The sequence below is a fragment of the Protopterus annectens genome, chromosome 8.part1 (assembly GCF_019279795.1).
Source record: "Protopterus annectens isolate FY-2018-M chromosome 8.part1, PAN1.0, whole genome shotgun sequence".
Taxonomy (NCBI): domain Eukaryota; kingdom Metazoa; phylum Chordata; order Ceratodontiformes; family Protopteridae; genus Protopterus; species Protopterus annectens.
This window is the reverse complement of record NC_056742.1, coordinates 237561207-237577992: the sequence shown is the minus strand read 5'-3', so window position 1 is coordinate 237577992 and position 16786 is coordinate 237561207. Positions and strand designations below refer to the sequence as shown.

The 16786-nt window shown below is 45.7% G+C and overlaps 1 protein-coding gene across 2 annotated transcripts in view; it reads left to right on the top strand.

Annotated features, from left to right (window-relative positions):
• Positions 1 to 16786, top strand: part of CMTM4 (CKLF like MARVEL transmembrane domain containing 4) — an 822822-nt gene that overhangs the window by 140377 nt on the left and 665659 nt on the right. The gene's annotated exons all lie outside the window — the stretch shown is intronic.

Below are 16786 nucleotides of genomic sequence, written 5' to 3'. Positions count from 1 at the left end.
TGGAGACCAATACTGGACCTGTCAATTCTAAATACTTTCCTGGATGTTCCAAAATTCAAAATGTTGACACTGCAGCAACTTCTACCCATGCTGGGCAAGAAGGCTTGGCTAGTTACTTTGGACCTCAAAGAGGCATACCTGCATGTCCCAATCAGACAATCTTGCAGAAGATACCTCCGATTCATAGCTGGCTCAATGCATTACCAATTCTCTGCACTGCCCTTTGGCTTATCTACTTCGCCCAGGGTCTTCACAAAATATCTGGCACCAGTAATTGCATTTTGTAGACAAAAAGGAATTCAAATATATCCCTACTTGGACGACTGCCTTATTCAAGCAGAGAGCAAGGACATTCTACTACAGCATCTGGCGTTTGCAAAAGAATTACTAATTTGCCTAGGGTACACAGTAAACGAAAAGAAATCAAAGCTAGTGCCCTCTCAAGAGATAATATTCCTGGGTACAAGCTTAAATACAACTGCCCAGATGGCTTATCTCACACCAGACAAGCAAAGGCAACTGACTCATTACTTTCAAATGATGGCAACAAAGACCCAGCTACATGCAAGAAAAATTCTGCAGGCTTTGGGCTTCATGGCATCTTGCATCCTGCTGATTCCATATGCAAGACTGCATATGAGGAAGCTACAGTGGTACCTAAAGTGTTTGGACTCAACATTGCCACAACCTGGAAACAGTAATAACTGTTATTCTCTGCCTGCAACAGGAGTTTCGATGGTGGGCACTGGCCTGTCACCACAACAAGGGACAGTCTTTCACTTTACCCACAGCCAGGCAGATGCTAACAACAGATGCATCGGACTATGCCTGGGGGGCACACATGGCAGGAAAATGTATTCAGGGCACGTGGCCCATGGACCAAATGCATCTTCACATCAATCAAAAAGAGATGGTAGCTGTACAGAATGCCCTGACAGCCTTCAAGGATCTACTACATCCAGGACAACTATTACTAAAGACGGACAATACTACAGTTATGTGGTACATAAACAGGCAAGGGGGCACACATTCCTACCCCCTCTGCAGACAAGCCATGACTTTGTGGAACACAGTACTGACCTATCAAGTACATCTGCAGGCACAATTCCTGCCAGAAAAGAAAAATACTCTGGCAGATGAACTAAGCAGAAACCTCATGGACCCTCACGAGTGGAAACTAAATCCACAGGTCTTCAGCATGATAACAAGGAAATGGGGATGCCCAGACATAGATCTCCTTGCCTCCCCTCACAACTGCCAACTACAGAGATTCTGCACAAGGACTTATCACTCACAAGGATGGAAAGTGGATGCTCTGTCTTTCAGCTGGAAAACCCTAACAGTCTATGCCTTTCCACCACTGCCTCTCCTTCCCAAGGTGCTCCTAAAAGTCAGACAAGAGAAGCCAAAAATGATTTTGATTGGCTCAGACTGGCCACTCCAGCACTGGTACCCAATCCTAAAGAGCTTGTCTCAAGGCCCAGCCTGGACTTTACCTTTAATTCCTCATCTTCTGACTCAACAAAACAATCAGATCCTGCACAGCCAACTCAGGACCTTAAATCTGGCCGCATGGCGGATAATATAGTCACTCAGAACACACCTCTCTCTAAAGCTGTTATGGATGTCATTTTGGAAGCCAGGAGACCCAGCACCAGGAAATCTTATTCCGAAAAATGGAAGAGATTCTGTTTTTGGAACCAGGCACAAGGACTTGAACCACTTGTTCCAAATATTCCTCAGATTTTACAATACCTAACTGAGATGCTGGACAAAGGCCTATCCTTCTCATCAATTAAGATCCATGCCTCTGCCATTTCAGCACATTACAATACGGAACCTCCTATTTTCTCTCATCCACTGCTAAGACAGTACCTCAGAGGGGCAAAAAACAAAAGACCCCCAAGGAGAGCACCGATACCTACATGGGACCTCAACTTTGTCTTAGAAAAACTCACACTACCTCCTTTTGAGCCAGCCAGTACAGCTGACATAAAATTCTTATCGTGGAAAACTGCTCTGTTCCTAGCAATAACTTCAGCAAGAAGAGTCTCAGAGTTACAGGCATTAATGGCAGTTGAAATTTTATCATTTTTCATCCGGACAGGGTTTCTTTAAGGACAAACCCAACATTTATGCCTAAAGTAGTATCCAGTGTGGCTCTTAACCAAACCATTCATTTGCCAACATTTTATCCAAATCCCCAAAATAAAGGGGAGAGACTTCTGCACTCTTTGGACATACACAGGCAGCTTCGCTTCTACTTGGACAAAACAAAAGCTTCCAGAAAAACTGAGCAACTGTTTGTAGCATATGCTGCAGGATCTCAAGGAAAGGCTATCTCAAAGCAGACTATTTCAAAATGGATAGGACACTGCATTTGTTTCTGCTATGCACAGCATGGCAAGTCAGTACCTAAGAATATTAGGCCACATTCTACCAGGGCAGCAACCACTTCAGCAGCCTTTCTCAGAGGAGTGCCAACCAAGGAAATTTTGGAGGCTGCAGCTTGGAGTTCAGTGCACACTTTTACCAAGCATTATCACTTAAGTATTTACTCTAAATCCAGAGCAGGCTTTGCCACTGCAGTTCTGCAGGGCCTCTAGACCCAGCCGCCCTAACTCAGCTTTGGGATTCAACCCAAGTGTAATGACTGCAACAGTGAAACACGATGGACATAGTACATTTGTGTACCTACCATAAATGTAGATGTTAGAGTGTATTCACTGTTGCAGTCCAGGTTACCCACCCTCTATCCCCCTTTCGTTGCTGGGACTTATCTATACTTCTCTATCCTATACAACCTATGTGGTGTATTTGCTTGTAGATGAAGGTATTGTTTTTATTTTACTGTATGTTTTTATTAGCAATATGTATTGCCTACCTTCTTGGGGGCACCTGACATCTGGGGCAAGAAAAACTGAAGAAAATGGCGTTGGCTGCATCTTATATACCCCTGGCGCACTGACGTCAGGGAAGAGGAGACAGCAACCAACGCTGGACCAGGACTTTGGAATTCAGGCCGACTGAGGGTAGCCTGCCAGCAGGATAACCCAAGTGTAATGACTGCAACAGTGAATCCACTCTAACATCTACATTTATGGTAAGTACACAACTGTACTTTTCTAGTCGATGCCATACTTTGAATTGAGATCTGTTTTAAAGCTCACTTATAGGTTCATAGGTAGGTACTAGGCTATCGGCCCAAGGGCCTACTTAAGCCTAGCCAACAAGGTTCCCTGGCTTACACCACCCAAGAAAGTTATTTTCCTATGCCACTGTCAAGCAGAGACACAAGTGATCCCTGGGGTGTATTTCCTATTTCTCATCCACCCATCAAGATTTTTCTTGAAGAGTGCTAATGAAGAACTTTGCTTGACATAGATGGGCAGCCTGTTCCAGAGTATGGGAAGTCTCTGGGACAGGAATCTATCCCTCCAGCATGTCCTGTTTATTGTGATGACACAGTTTAGGTCCCTAGAGCGTGTAGCTTGGAGGGATTAGGATTTCTTTAGGTGTAGCATGTCCAACAGCTCTGGGTTTGACATAGCTTTATATGTTAGGCAGAGATCACCTTGGAGTAGGCGATATGCTACAGAGTAAAGCTGGAGTTTTTTGAGGCGGGCAGTGTAGGGCATTTGTTTGAGACCAGTAATCCTCTTTGTGAGGTACTTCTGTGGCCTTTCCAGCTGCTGCAGATGTCTTGGGAGGTAATTTCCAAAAGGGGCGTTGTACTCTGTAATGGATCTAATGAGTGTCGCGTAGAGGGGAACAATGACCTCTCTTTTCCTGGATGAGAACCCTTTTATGATGAGGTGTGCCACGTAGAAGGACTTCTGACTACTGCGGCGATGTGACTATCAAAGGAGAGACTACTGTCCACCTGTGTCCCAAGGTTTCTTATCACACATTCGGTGTTAAATAGATTGCTGCCAATGTGGTAGTTCATGGGTACAGAGTTTTTACCAAAGGGGATGACATTGCACTTTTTGGCATTGAGCTTGAGGCCATGGCTCTGACACCAGGCATCTGTCTCAGCGAGGCCCTTCTGTAGGATGTCCACATCATTTGGGGACTTGATTATGGCTCCTAGTTTGCAGTCATCTGCAAACTTCGTTAGCCAGAGGCCTTCTGTGTTAGCCTGTACTTCGAAGAAGTAGTAGATACCAAACAGGAGAAGTCCCAGGACGGAACCCTGTGGTACTCCACTTGTCACTGCTTTCAGGTCAGATTTGGAGTCTGCAACATTTACAATGCGGGTTCTGTCAGTGAGCCAGTTGGCAACCCATCTTGTGAAGTAGGGATTTATACCTAGTTTAGTGAGTTTAGCTATAATTCCAGAATGGGGGATGGTGTTGAAAGCCTTGGCGAGGTCAAGATAGGCTTTGTGAACCACCTTACCCTCATCTACGGCTTTGGTGACTGCCTCAAAGAAGTCAATCAGGTTTAGGAGACTTGATCTGCCTTTCACAAACCCGAACTGGGTGGGATCCAGAGTTTGGAGGTTACCATTGTCTTTGTTTGAGTTCCATGATGTTCCATGGCCTTGCAGATCAGGCTCGTCGGGCTAATAGGTCGAGAGTTCCCGGAATCAGTGGTGGCTCCCCCTTTGTGGAGTGGGATAACTGTTGCTGTGCGTCATTCAGTGGGCACAAAGCCTGATGCGAGGCTATTATTGAACATGGTGCTTAAGTGGGGAGCCAGTTTGTTCTGAAGTTTGTGTAAAACGCGGCCTGGGATGTTGTCTGGTCCCATGGATGCTGTGTTTTGGCTTTAGAGAGTGCAGCTTTTACCTGAGTAGTTGTGATTACAGGGACTCTGCATTCTTCCTCTATAGATATGGGCCCTTTGGGGGTGGGGGGTGGTAAAGTTAGCACTGAACCTATCTGCCTGAATGTTGGCAATATCCGTTGGTTCTGTAATTTTCGTGCCGTTGTGCTGTAACTCAGAGCAGATCCGGATGTTGCCATTGAGATTCTTTGTTTGTTCAGTATTTGTGGGGGTTATTACCTTTTAGCCTTTCTTATTCTTCCATAAAGATTCATCTGTCAGTCATTTCTGCTTGTTTGCATACGGATGCACGTTACTTTTTCATGTTGCCTGTGAAACAAGTGTCTCCTTCACAGGATCTTGACTTTGTTCTTTTAAAGCTTGGACTTTTTCCCTTTTATACCAGCTCACAAGGCTGATTTGATCCATGGTTCTTGTGGAAAGCAGTGTTGTCAGTTGCTCTACCTTTTGAAGCTCTTATTGTGACTCAGCCCTATCTCATCTTTCTTAAGGATAGGGTGTCTTGGAGAATCAGCCCTTCCTTTATGCCTAAAATGGGTACAGAGTTTAGCTTAAACCAGTCCGCTCATCTCAATATTTTCTTTACAGTAACAAAAAAAAAAAAGGAAGAGAGTTCTGCATACACTGGATGTCCACATGCAATTCTGATACTACACTGACAGGACATAAGACTTTAGGAATTGCAATCAGTTGTTTGCCCCTTTCCCCAGTAGTCATAAGAATTAATCAGTTTACTGGGTTACTGTGATAGCTGTGCACTTATTTTGATACTTTGCTGTAATCTAAGATTTGCCTTTGTTTGTACTCTAGTGAGTGGAGTCCTCTGATTGCTATAGAACCTTGATTTGCTACTGGCCAGTGGGGATAATTTGAATATTTTAATGTTTCTGTGCTTTTATAGCTTCCCTGCATTTGAGCAGCCTTGAACTCATTTGCTCAGTGACAATTTTTCACTCGGTTTGATTAAAATACCAGTCTTGAAACTCGTGGAGTAAGTACATTTTGTCTTTTTACCTAGTTACTGTAATAACTGGGTGCGTATTCATAATTTACGTATGATTTGCCATGGTTTGCACTCTAGTGAAACTGGGTAAAGAACCTAGCAATTTCTATGCCTCTAATTGCTGCAGAACTTTGAAGTGTGTTAATATTTTACCTGTCAACCTCCTAGCTCAAGAAATCTAGACAAAGCCTAAAATAATGGGGGATGAATGCCAAAAATAGGGACAGATTTTAAATATTACTCATAAATTTAGGAAGTTGCTAACATAACATGATTTGTGTTGGCATGCATTTCTTGAAGGATATGAAATCTGAAACATGAATGTATGGCATTATTTAGTGACTTCAATCTTCGGTGATTTGTCAGAGAAAACACAAAATCTGATGTTCTCATTTTCATTCATTCTTCATCTGATGGGATTCTTCCAGATCTTCAGATCCAACTGGCACGCTACTCCCTTTACCCTTAATGCCTCTCCAACCTAACATACCTCTGATCTCGTTTGCCACCGTATCGCTTCAGATGTGGATCCATTGTCTCTTGAGTTTTCGGGTGATTTCCCCTAAAAGTAGTGAGGTTTTTCTTTTTTTTTTTTCATTTAATTCTCTTTTCACTCTAGCCTTTGAGCATTCCTAAATGCCTCCCATACTTTACTTTCCCTTCTGCTGCACCTCTGGTATTACCTCAAGTACCATTGTTGGTAACTTCCTCTTCCCTTTCTTCCCATTAGAGGGCATTTCTTTATACCATCATTGGTATTTTGCAAACAAACAGAAAAAATAAATAAGTACTGCTACCTATTTCTGTCTTTCTCTTCACTTTTTTTTCTGGATAAAGGCTAGTATCTCTGTCCATTATGACAGATAAACCAACCAGAGTCAAAAAATTAATTTTCTGTGGGCACACAATTCTTCGTTATGACGTCAACAGGGAATGTGTCTATTACTTGGGCGCTGCCCACTTGGATACCGACTGTTCTGTCTGTGCTGGTTTCAACACCAGAGCACTCAGTGATAGAAAAAATAAATTAGTTTTGAAGGACCTTCTTTCTTCTGCCTCATCCTCTTCTCTTTCAACTGGAGCTCAATCCCCCTCCAAGAGGCTGTGACAGAACAAAGCTTGATTCAGCTTCTGTTCTACTCCTGCCCCTGGCCACAGTGACCACAGATGCCTCCTAACTGGGGTGGGGTGCTACTTGGGAAGGACATTCTAAGATATGTTGTCCCCAGAAGAGACAGAGGCGCATTATCAATGTACTGGGAGTTAGAGTAGTCCTCCCAGCAGTGCAGGCCTTTCAAAATGTTCTTCCATGTAGAATGATTACTGTTCAGATGGACAGTATGTCTGTAGTCTGGTACATCAGCAAATAGGGAGGAACCAGGTCTTATCCACTATGTCAAGAAGAAATGAGAGTGTGGGAATGGGCAATCTCTTCAGCTGCTTTTTCATAAGAATGCACATATCCGGAAAGGCCAGTGTGATTACAGACAAACTAAGTGGGTACATTCTGATGCTTTACAAGTAGTCCATCAATATCAAAATGGCAAACAGAATTTTCCATTGGTGGGGCCAGCCATGCTGCAGCCTTTTTGCTTCTCCCCTCAAGAAGTGCAGCAGGTTCTTTGCCCTGGTCCCTCAATCAGGGGCGTCCGTGAGAGATGCCCTAGTCCACAATTGACCTTCCAGTCTCCTCCATGCCTAACCATTACCTGTAATCCCCAAATTTCTAAAAAAAGCATATCAGTTGAAGAGCATGATTATCCTCATTGTACCCTTTTGGGTTTGTCATATTTAGTTTCCCTTCCTGTGTCCTCATCTTCTGCATCGGCCTTGGGTACTGGATCCCACTCTAGACCTCCTGTCTCACCTGACAGGGATAGCTCACCTGTACATAACAAGCCTCAAGCTGACTGCATGGTTTCTTCTGTTACACTGATTGCTAGACAGCTCAGGCTTTCCTTCTCAGTCTGTCATATTTTATCTTCTCAAAAGGCTTCTACTACAAAAATTTACAGATGTAAATGGAAGAGATTTGCTTTCTGGACCATTTTTCTTCCCCATACCAGCTGTACTTGAGTTTTTAGCTTCAGGTTTCAGTGACTGGGCTAGTTTTTCTACTATTAAGGTGCAGTTGGCTGCCATTTCAAACTTCTGTCTTGGTGAAAACAATTATTCCTTAGTGTCTTCTAGATTATGCAAAGCATTTCTGAAAGCCAGCTTCTTGCTTAGGCTCCTGGTAAAGGATGATGTTATGTGATCCATCTCGCCTACATTCTGACTGATGGGTTCGGAGCCGATCCCTCGGCTCCGACTCGGCACGCTTATGCCAAAGAGCGAAGTCTCTAATTGGCTGAGCTTACTATATCCCAGGATGCACCACCACCAGTCCCCCAGATCTCGTTTGCCGCTAACTAGCGAAGACGTGGTCTCGAGCTGGCTGAGCTGAGTAGTATTTTACTTACTTTTTTCTGTCAGAAATTTGCTGTTCCTATCTTAAAAAGCTGTTTTAACGGCTACTCTGTGCTTTGTGTAGTGATTGGAGTTTTTTTTGTGAAAACTTGTAGTGATTGTTGGTTTCTGATTTCAGGCCTCCATCTGTAGGGCCTTTCGGTCAGTCAACCCCTCTCAAACCTTTGGGGTTTCAGATCCCCTTGAGTTTATTGTTGTTCCGGATTGTTTAAATCGGCAGTTGTAAACTGATTTTTGTAGAGTCAGTTAAGTCAAGTCAAATTAGGATAGTGTTGTTCTTGCTGTCAGAGAATTACTGCATTATTGGTCATAATGTCTCAGAATCCTAGGCCTTGGCTTTAAAAATGCACCAAATGTAATTTTAAAATGTCAATCACAGACGACCACTCTCTGTGTTTATTGTTTGGGTGCAAAACATTTACAAGAGTCATGCAGCGTGTCACGCTTTTTCCTCGAGGGTCCTCCAGGAGAGGAAAAATAAACTCATTCTTAAAGGCTTAATAAAACCCTCCTTTGAAGAAGCTTTAGCATCCTCTCCTTCTCCAGCTAAAGAAAAAGGCCGGCTCCGACCAGTCCGTCTGATCCGGCCGCCAAAGACATAGGCAGGCTTCTCCGGCCCAAGGACTTCGGAGCCGAGGGCGAACCAGTCTGCCTCGATGCCACCAGTCTCGACTCCTCTGGCCGGGCCGATGGCTGGGGCATCGAGGCGGGTCACCTTTGTCGGCTCCATTGGTCTCGGAGCCGACAAGGGTTGCCCGCTCAGACACTTCCTCCTCGGCTTGAAGAAGCTTTAGCATCCTCTCCTTCTCCAGCTAAAAAAGGCCGGCTCCACCAGTCCGCCTGATCCGCCGCCAAAAGACATAGGCAGGCTTCTCCTTCGGCTCCAAGGACTTGGAGCCGGCGAACAGTCTGCCTCGATGCCACCAGTCTCGACTCCTCTGGCTTCGAGCCGATGGCTGGGGCATCGAGAGGCGGGTCACCTTGTCGGCTCCATTGGTCTCGGAGCCGACAAGGGTTGCCCGCTCAGACACTTCCTCCTCGGCGCCAAGTCCTCCTCTGCACCGATGGAAGCTAGTGTGGGTATTCCTCGGCCGATAGTCATCGAGTCGCCTGAGCCGGGTCCCCTAGCCCCTTGGGGCCGTTGGAGGCCATCTCAACCCGTCAGTATCCTCTAAGTCAGGAGTGTCCAGCCCGCGCGCATGCGCCCTCAGAGCTCTTCCATGCTTTGACCCTTAAATTTAAATTTAAATTTAATTTCACTTTTCAGCGTGTTTACACGTCCGTAGTTTTGCTCTTCTGCGCATGCGCCAACTTTCTTTTTTTTCGTTTTCCCATACCAGCGTCTTTGCTGGTATGCGATGCGGAAAAACACCTCGGCTATTTTAAAGAAAAGCTGCAGGAAGGAGCGTAGAATCGTAGCGTAGCCGTAGAAGAGAGAGGATCTATTAATTGTGTACACACCGACTACTGACTACATTAACGAAAGGTAAGTTACACAAGATGAAAGTGTTTTTGTTTGGCGTTGGATTTGAGCAAGCAGTCTCCGGGATTTGACAACACAGAGATGTTTTGATTTTAAAATTCCAGAGTGTACTTTACTGTGGTTTGCAGTTGAGAATTCAGTGATTGTACTTTACTTAACATTTTTTTATTTGTAACGGGTAAGCTCATTGTGTTATAAAGTTGTAGTTCTGCGGGTGTTTCTTTTTCAGCTGTCGAGAGAATTGCTACTGGGCTTCTCCCAGAATCCAGCGAGAGTTGTAAAATTAGACAGAAATTGTGCTATCCTTTACTAAATTAAAGATATTAATTTTTGTAGTTTAGTAACTTTGTGTTGTTTAATCTTAGTAGTTTTATTTTGCCCATGTAAAGATTATGTGTTTTTAAATACGGATAAGTATATACGCATTGATGTTCATTTTCTTTCACATTGTTAAATAATACATTTGATTACAACTTTGTTTTCGGCTGTAGCACTTCCTGTGGGGAGGCTTTAGTTTTCCTCAACCTTTTCACTCCAAAATGTGGATTGTTGTCTTCTGCACTGTGGGGCATATTTGTGAAGTATACCTTGTGTTATGAGTAACATTCCTCATTTTTGATTCTTAAAAGTCTGTTACTCGTTCTACATTAAAACCATCTGCCACGCAAATTGGCGGTAAATAATACTAAATCTTATCAATTTAGCTGAAGATCTTTCTGTAAGTGTACTGTAAAGTAACATTTTAATAATCTTTTAAGCTTCTTTGTTGAAGTTAAGTAAGATATTGGTAACACTTTGGCTCTATGTTTCACACTACAAAACCTAGTGTTGCACATTTTGGCCATTTGTTCCACGTTATGAGCGGTACTGTTTCACATTTTGGAAATGAAAGTTTGATAGCTATGATGTGGGACAAATGGTCGAGATGTGAAATACTTGCTATCAGGGTTCAATAGTGAAAACAGAAAAGTGGCAGCACTAGCATGTGTTCTATTGATTCTATTGTAAAGGATCGATGTACCGTTTTATTATTTACCTGATTAAAAACTTCTAGCGCTCCACATTCCATGAAAACACTGAACTTCACAAAAAAAAATAACACACAGCTGCTCAAATCATAAACTACTGTAAAATGTTATATAAGCAACAGAATATGAAGCGCTGATGAGTTTTATGTTTGTGTGTGTGTGTAAATTTATGGACACCATTTTCTAACTAACAGGATGAGTAGATTTAAAAAGAAAAGTACGTCAGTTTCTTTTTTTAGGGGGAGTCGCAGGTATTCAGCTAGCTAGATAACTAGTAAGTTAAGTATGCCTGTATTACATTGGTTGGAGCACCTATGAGAAGCAGAGTAAAATATCATGATTTCTAAGTGTAGCTGTCAATCTATTTGTGCTTAGCAGCAGGTGTGTGTGGGTGTATATTAAGATCCGCATAATCTGCACACACCTAGTGAGTTACCCGACTGTAACATGTTGTTACTTCACTGTGCCATGCATGGCCCTCAGGTTACCTGGGTGTTTCCAGTAGCTGTCCCACTCCTGCCCCTGCGTCTCCCACCCCGCACTACCATCTGTCACTTATAAGGCTGCTGTATCCTTATTGTACAGCTGCACTGTCCACACCACAGAGGCGGGAGCACTCACTGTAACTTATTGCGAACGTATAATATTACAGCAAACACAAGGTGCTGAGTTGCCAGTGCGCGCTTCCGCAGACAGAGGCAGCTCAGGTGTGTCGGCACATTCCAACGGGTCTTGGCCGCACAGTACGTCGCAACACCTGTTCCTCGGAGCCTGCTCCAGCTTAACACACCTGTGACACAAGGAACTCAGCAGGTGGGTACCGCAGACGGTATTCCGGGGACAGACTGTCGGCTTCCTCACACCACCGGCTGTGAAACAGTGTTTCCTCCTCTGCTGCAGCTACCCCACATCCTGTGAAATATGACTGGAAGCAGGTTCTCTAGTAGTAAACTTTTTGGGAAACTTTTTCCTGGAGCGCGCTCCTCCGTCCAATACGGAGCTGTGAAGAAGGATGAAGAAGAGGAAACAGCGCTGTAATGGAGGTAAGCGGATACTGAGCTTTCAGTTGTTGCAGGAAGTTGGCTGCCAGTGTTTTAACTGTCACTAACTGGGTGAGTAAGGTTGCATGTATGGACGGGACTTGGAGTGAGGTGGCACTTCGTTGATGTTCAGCGGTCAGTCTCACGTTTGTACAGACCGTCTGCAGATGTGTGCCTGTGTTTGGTGGGGGGGGGGGTTCTTCAGCTACCTGCCACTTTTGTCGCTTAGAAAAATCGGTTCCATTTCCTCAAGAAATATTATGCATTTATTAATTTATTTATATTATTTATTGTTCAAATTAACCTACAATACATAAAGCAGTGTTTTTTTGCTCTTCAGTTAATGTGAGACCTTTTTTTTTTTTTTTTTTTTTTGGTCCTCACCTGCCGTTTGCCCCCAGATCATTTTTGTTAACCCAATGCGGCCCTTGCAACTGAAAAGGTTGGACACCCCTGCATCGAGGATGTCGGATTCGGATATAGACAGGGTGCTCCAAAGACTGTTCCAGTCCCCAGTCTTTCAAAAATTTGTCTCGGCTCCGACCCAGTTGGCTTCGGAGCCGATAGCCCATGCCCATCCCATTGCTATTCCTCCTCCGACCGCTTCGGCTCCGTCGGAGCAGGTGCTGTTGGAGCCGGTGGAGATCTTAGGGTCGGCTCCGACCCTTACTCCAACCCGGGCCTTCGGGTCCGAGTTTGGTACACGGACTTCTTCGGCTGGACCCGGGGGTGATGTTTCGGGACCTATGCTATCGGTTCCGAGCCTCCCTCTCGGTGCTTCGGCTGCGGGACTTCCGTCTGCTATCATGGCTCCGGGGACCGGACACTCCCAGGATTCTGGGGGTCCGGCTTTCAGAGCTATGAGGAGTGCCTTGGCCAAGTCTTCGGCCATCTCTCCGGCTTTACCGCACCTTCCCTGGGCGTGGAGACTGGGTCTTTGGCAGTTCCTGTCCGTAGGCAGCGGAGCCCCTGGGCCTGAGGTTACCCCCATTGGGGTTCCCTCCTCCTGAGGGTTCTTCGAGTTGTCTTCAGAGGAACCCCAAGGAAGAGATCGTGCAAGAGGAAGCACGTGGACTCCTCCGAGTCTATTACATCGGACACTGATCTTGATGATGCGGAGGGTCCCAGTCGCCCTCGGATGATGTCTCATTTGCAGACATCTTAGAGATCCTCAAACAACGAGGCGGCTGGATATCCAAACCCCCTCTGCTGATGAGTCAGTGCTCCTCAAGGCCTTTGGGGCTCAGCCCTCCGCCTCCTGGGTGTCTCCGCCCGACGAGCTCCTGGATTTAGTTTGTCGAAGGCGTGGGAACATCCAGATACCGTGGAACCAGTCCCTTCGTCCTAATAAATTTTTGTCTGCCCCACCCGAGAAGGAGTTCCTCACTAAAGGCGTGGCTGTAGATGCCATGGTGGTGGCATCTGCTACACAACAGGACGTGGCAGAGGCTTCAACGTCCGTCCATCCTCCTAATAAGGAGTCTAGGAGCATGGACAGGTACGGGAAGCGCACCCTGACTTCAGCTGCCTTTACTTTAAGGTCTCTGAATTATTTGGCACATTTTACCAGGCTTCAGAGGGATCTGGTCAAGGAGCTGTCAGATTCCCTCTCGGGTAACCTACCTGAGCAGCTAGCCCAGTCGGTTAGCTCTCAGTTGGCTATCCTTACGTCAATTTCTAACTCGTCCATGAGGCTCATTTCATATGCGGCAAGGGCGGGTAGAGCGGCAGGCACAGGCGTGGCTCTACGGAGACAAGCCTGGCTCCGCTTGTGTCAGTTTGCGGAGGCCTTCAAGTCTTCCTTCGCCGACGCTCCCTTTGATGGGTCCTCTTTGTTTGGACCTAAGGTTAAAGACACCCTTACCCGCTGTGAGCAAGAGGGAAAAACTTTATCTGCCGAGGGTGCCTGTTAATCCACTCCCTTACGCCCTTATCCCAATGCTAAAGGAGGAGGGAAGATGTGGTTCTGTAAATCACGTAAGTTTTTTCCTCAACAGCAGGAAGATTCCCCTTCCAGAGGCAGAGGACGGGAAAATTTTTCTGGGAGACGCCGTCCCAGAGGCGGCAGAGGGCCCCGCAATTCTGGAGACCGCGAGTCCTTTCGTGGCTCTTCAGCCTCCCACACCTCGTGAGGGATTGCCCGGCTGTGCTGCTCCGGAGCCAGTCGGGTGCCGTTTTGCCAAGCACCTAAAAGCCTGGGAGTCAATCACTCAGGACAGATGGGTGCTTCGGATCATTGCCGGAGGTTACACCATCCCATTCACATGCCCCCCCCCCACCATCCAAAAAAATCCCGGACCCACCACCCAGTCAAAGGGAAATTGCAGCCGCAGAAGCTTTAAAGCTGCTAGAAAAAGGAGTCATCCAACCGGTCCCCACAGACCAGATCGGATCCGGAAATTACTCGAGGTTCTTTTAGTGCCAAAAGACAGGGGACCTGAGACCAATTTTGGATCTCAGCAGACTAAACCAATCCGTCACGAAATCCAAATTCCGAATGGTCATGTTACAATCCATTCTCCCATTGTTGGAGAAGGATGTTTGGATGTGCTCCATAGACCTCAAGGACGCCTATTATCACATACCGATACATCAGGCGTCCAGGAGGTATCTGCGCTTCAGCCTGGGAGACAGTCATTTCCAATTTTGTGCACTGCCCTTTGGTCTCACCACAGCCCCCAGGGTGTTCACCAAGTGTTTGGCAGTAGTGACTGCTCACCTGAGGAGTCTTGGATTCCAAGTGTTTCCCTATCTGGACGACTGGCTCCTGACTGCCACCACCAGGCATCTACTAATGGACAACCTCAAAGCCACCATCTCCCTGGGTGCTACCCTGGGAATTACATTCAATTGGTCAAAATCTGTCTTGCTGCCCTCTCAGCGCATAAGGTTCATAGGAGCAGAGATAGACTCAAAATTGATGCTGCTTTTCTTCCTACCGAAAGGATCCAAACTTTACAAGGCCAAGTTCAAGCCCTGATTTCAAGATCCAAAGCCCCAGCCAGGATGGTCCTACAGGTTTTAGGTTCGATGTCTGCCACGGTTCTTCTAGTTCCTCTGGCAAGATTGCACATGAGGATTCATCAGTGGCTATTGTCAACTCAATGGTCCTTTCAGGACCTTCCCCTCAATCATCCCATCATGATTACAGAAACATGCAAACGGGACCTTCGCTGGTGGCTTCAGACATCCAATCTAAATCAAGGAAGCCCCTTTGTTATTCCCTCTCCAGTGGTTACCCTGACGACAGATGCCTCCCAGATAGGGTGGGGGGGGGCATTGTCTGGGCAGGTTAGTTCAGGGCTCCTGGCTTCCAGACGAAGCTCTTCTCCACATCAATGTATTGGAGATGAGGGCTGTACTTCTATCCCTACAGGCCTTACACAAGTTTCTTCCTCAGGGCATCATCGCCATCCACACAGACAACATGTCGGTGGTCTGGTATCTAAACAAACAAGGAAGGACCAGATCTTACCCCCTTTGCAGAGAGGCCATGAGGGTGTGGGAATGGGCTGTAGCTACCAGCCGTTTCTTGGTAGCGACCCACATTCCGGGGAAATCAAATATATTGGCAGACAGATTGAGCAGAACAATTCTCTCTCCTCACGAGTGGTCCCTAAACGAAACAGTAGCAGCTCAGGTTTTCAGGAGATGCGGGACGCCGTGCTGCGACCTATTTGCAACACCACTAAACACGAAGTGCAAAGGTTCTTCTCCTTGACTCCACATCAAGGGAAGCAGCTATGGATGCTCTAGCACAACCTTGGCCAACAGGGCTACTTTATGCCTTTCCTCCGATTCCACTTCTCTCCAAAGTCATTCAAAAAGCTTCTCAATTGGGGTCCACAATGATACTGATTGCTCCATACTGGCCTCATCAGGTATGGTTTCCCTACCTGAAGAAACATGCGGTGGACGATCCTTGGACTTTAGATCTAACTCCGGATTTGCTAATTCATCAGTCGGGACGACAGCATCAGTCCCTACACTCCTTGAAGTTGACAGCCTGGCTCCTCCACTTCCGACCTTAGTCAGAAGTCACACATTAGACCCGGAAGTTATTCACATTTTATCTTCAGCCCACAAACCCACCACTAAGAAATTGTACCTCAGTAAGTGGAAGAGGTTTGCTATCTGGGCTCAACTCAGGGGCTTAGACCCTATCACTGCTCCAATCCCGAAGTTTTGAAATTCTTAACATCCCTGTTTAATCAAGGATCTTCTGTCTCTACTATTAAAGTCCAACTGGCGGCTATCTCTAAATTCCACGAATCCATGGATCCTCCATTGATGAGCAGCAGACTATGCAAAACTTTCATTAAAGGTACGGGCCTGTTAAGACCCCCAGTTTTTCATCCTGCGCCTCCGTGGGATCTTGATTTGGTGCTTCGTGCATTAACATCTTCCCCTTTCGAACCGGCTGCTACATGTGACTTAAAATATCTGTCTTGGAAAACTGCCTTCTTAGTTGCAATTACTTCTGCAAGAAGAGTTTCAGAGCTTCAAGCCCTATCTATTAAACCACCGTACTTGATTTTCCACAAGGATAGAGTATCACTTAGGCCTAATCCATCCTTTGTCCCAAAGGTCTGTTCTAATCTCTGTCTTCAACAATCTCTAGAGCTACCAGTTTTCTTCCCAAAATTTTCCAATGAAGCAGAATACACTCTCCATAAATTGGATGTTCACAGGCAATTGCGCTTCTATTTAGACAGGACTCAGCAATTTCGTAAGTCAGACCAGTTGTTTGTGTCCTTCTCAGACAATAAATTGGGTAAAACCATTACAAAACCTACTATCTCCAAATGGATTAGAGATTGTATAACTCAGGCTTATTCTTCTTCGAATAAGCAGCTTACAACATCTATCAAAGCTCACTCTACCAGAGCTATGGCGACTTCTATAGCTTTTCATTCCAAGCTCGCTATATCGGAGATTTGTGCTGTGGCTACTTGGTCCAATCCGCACACTT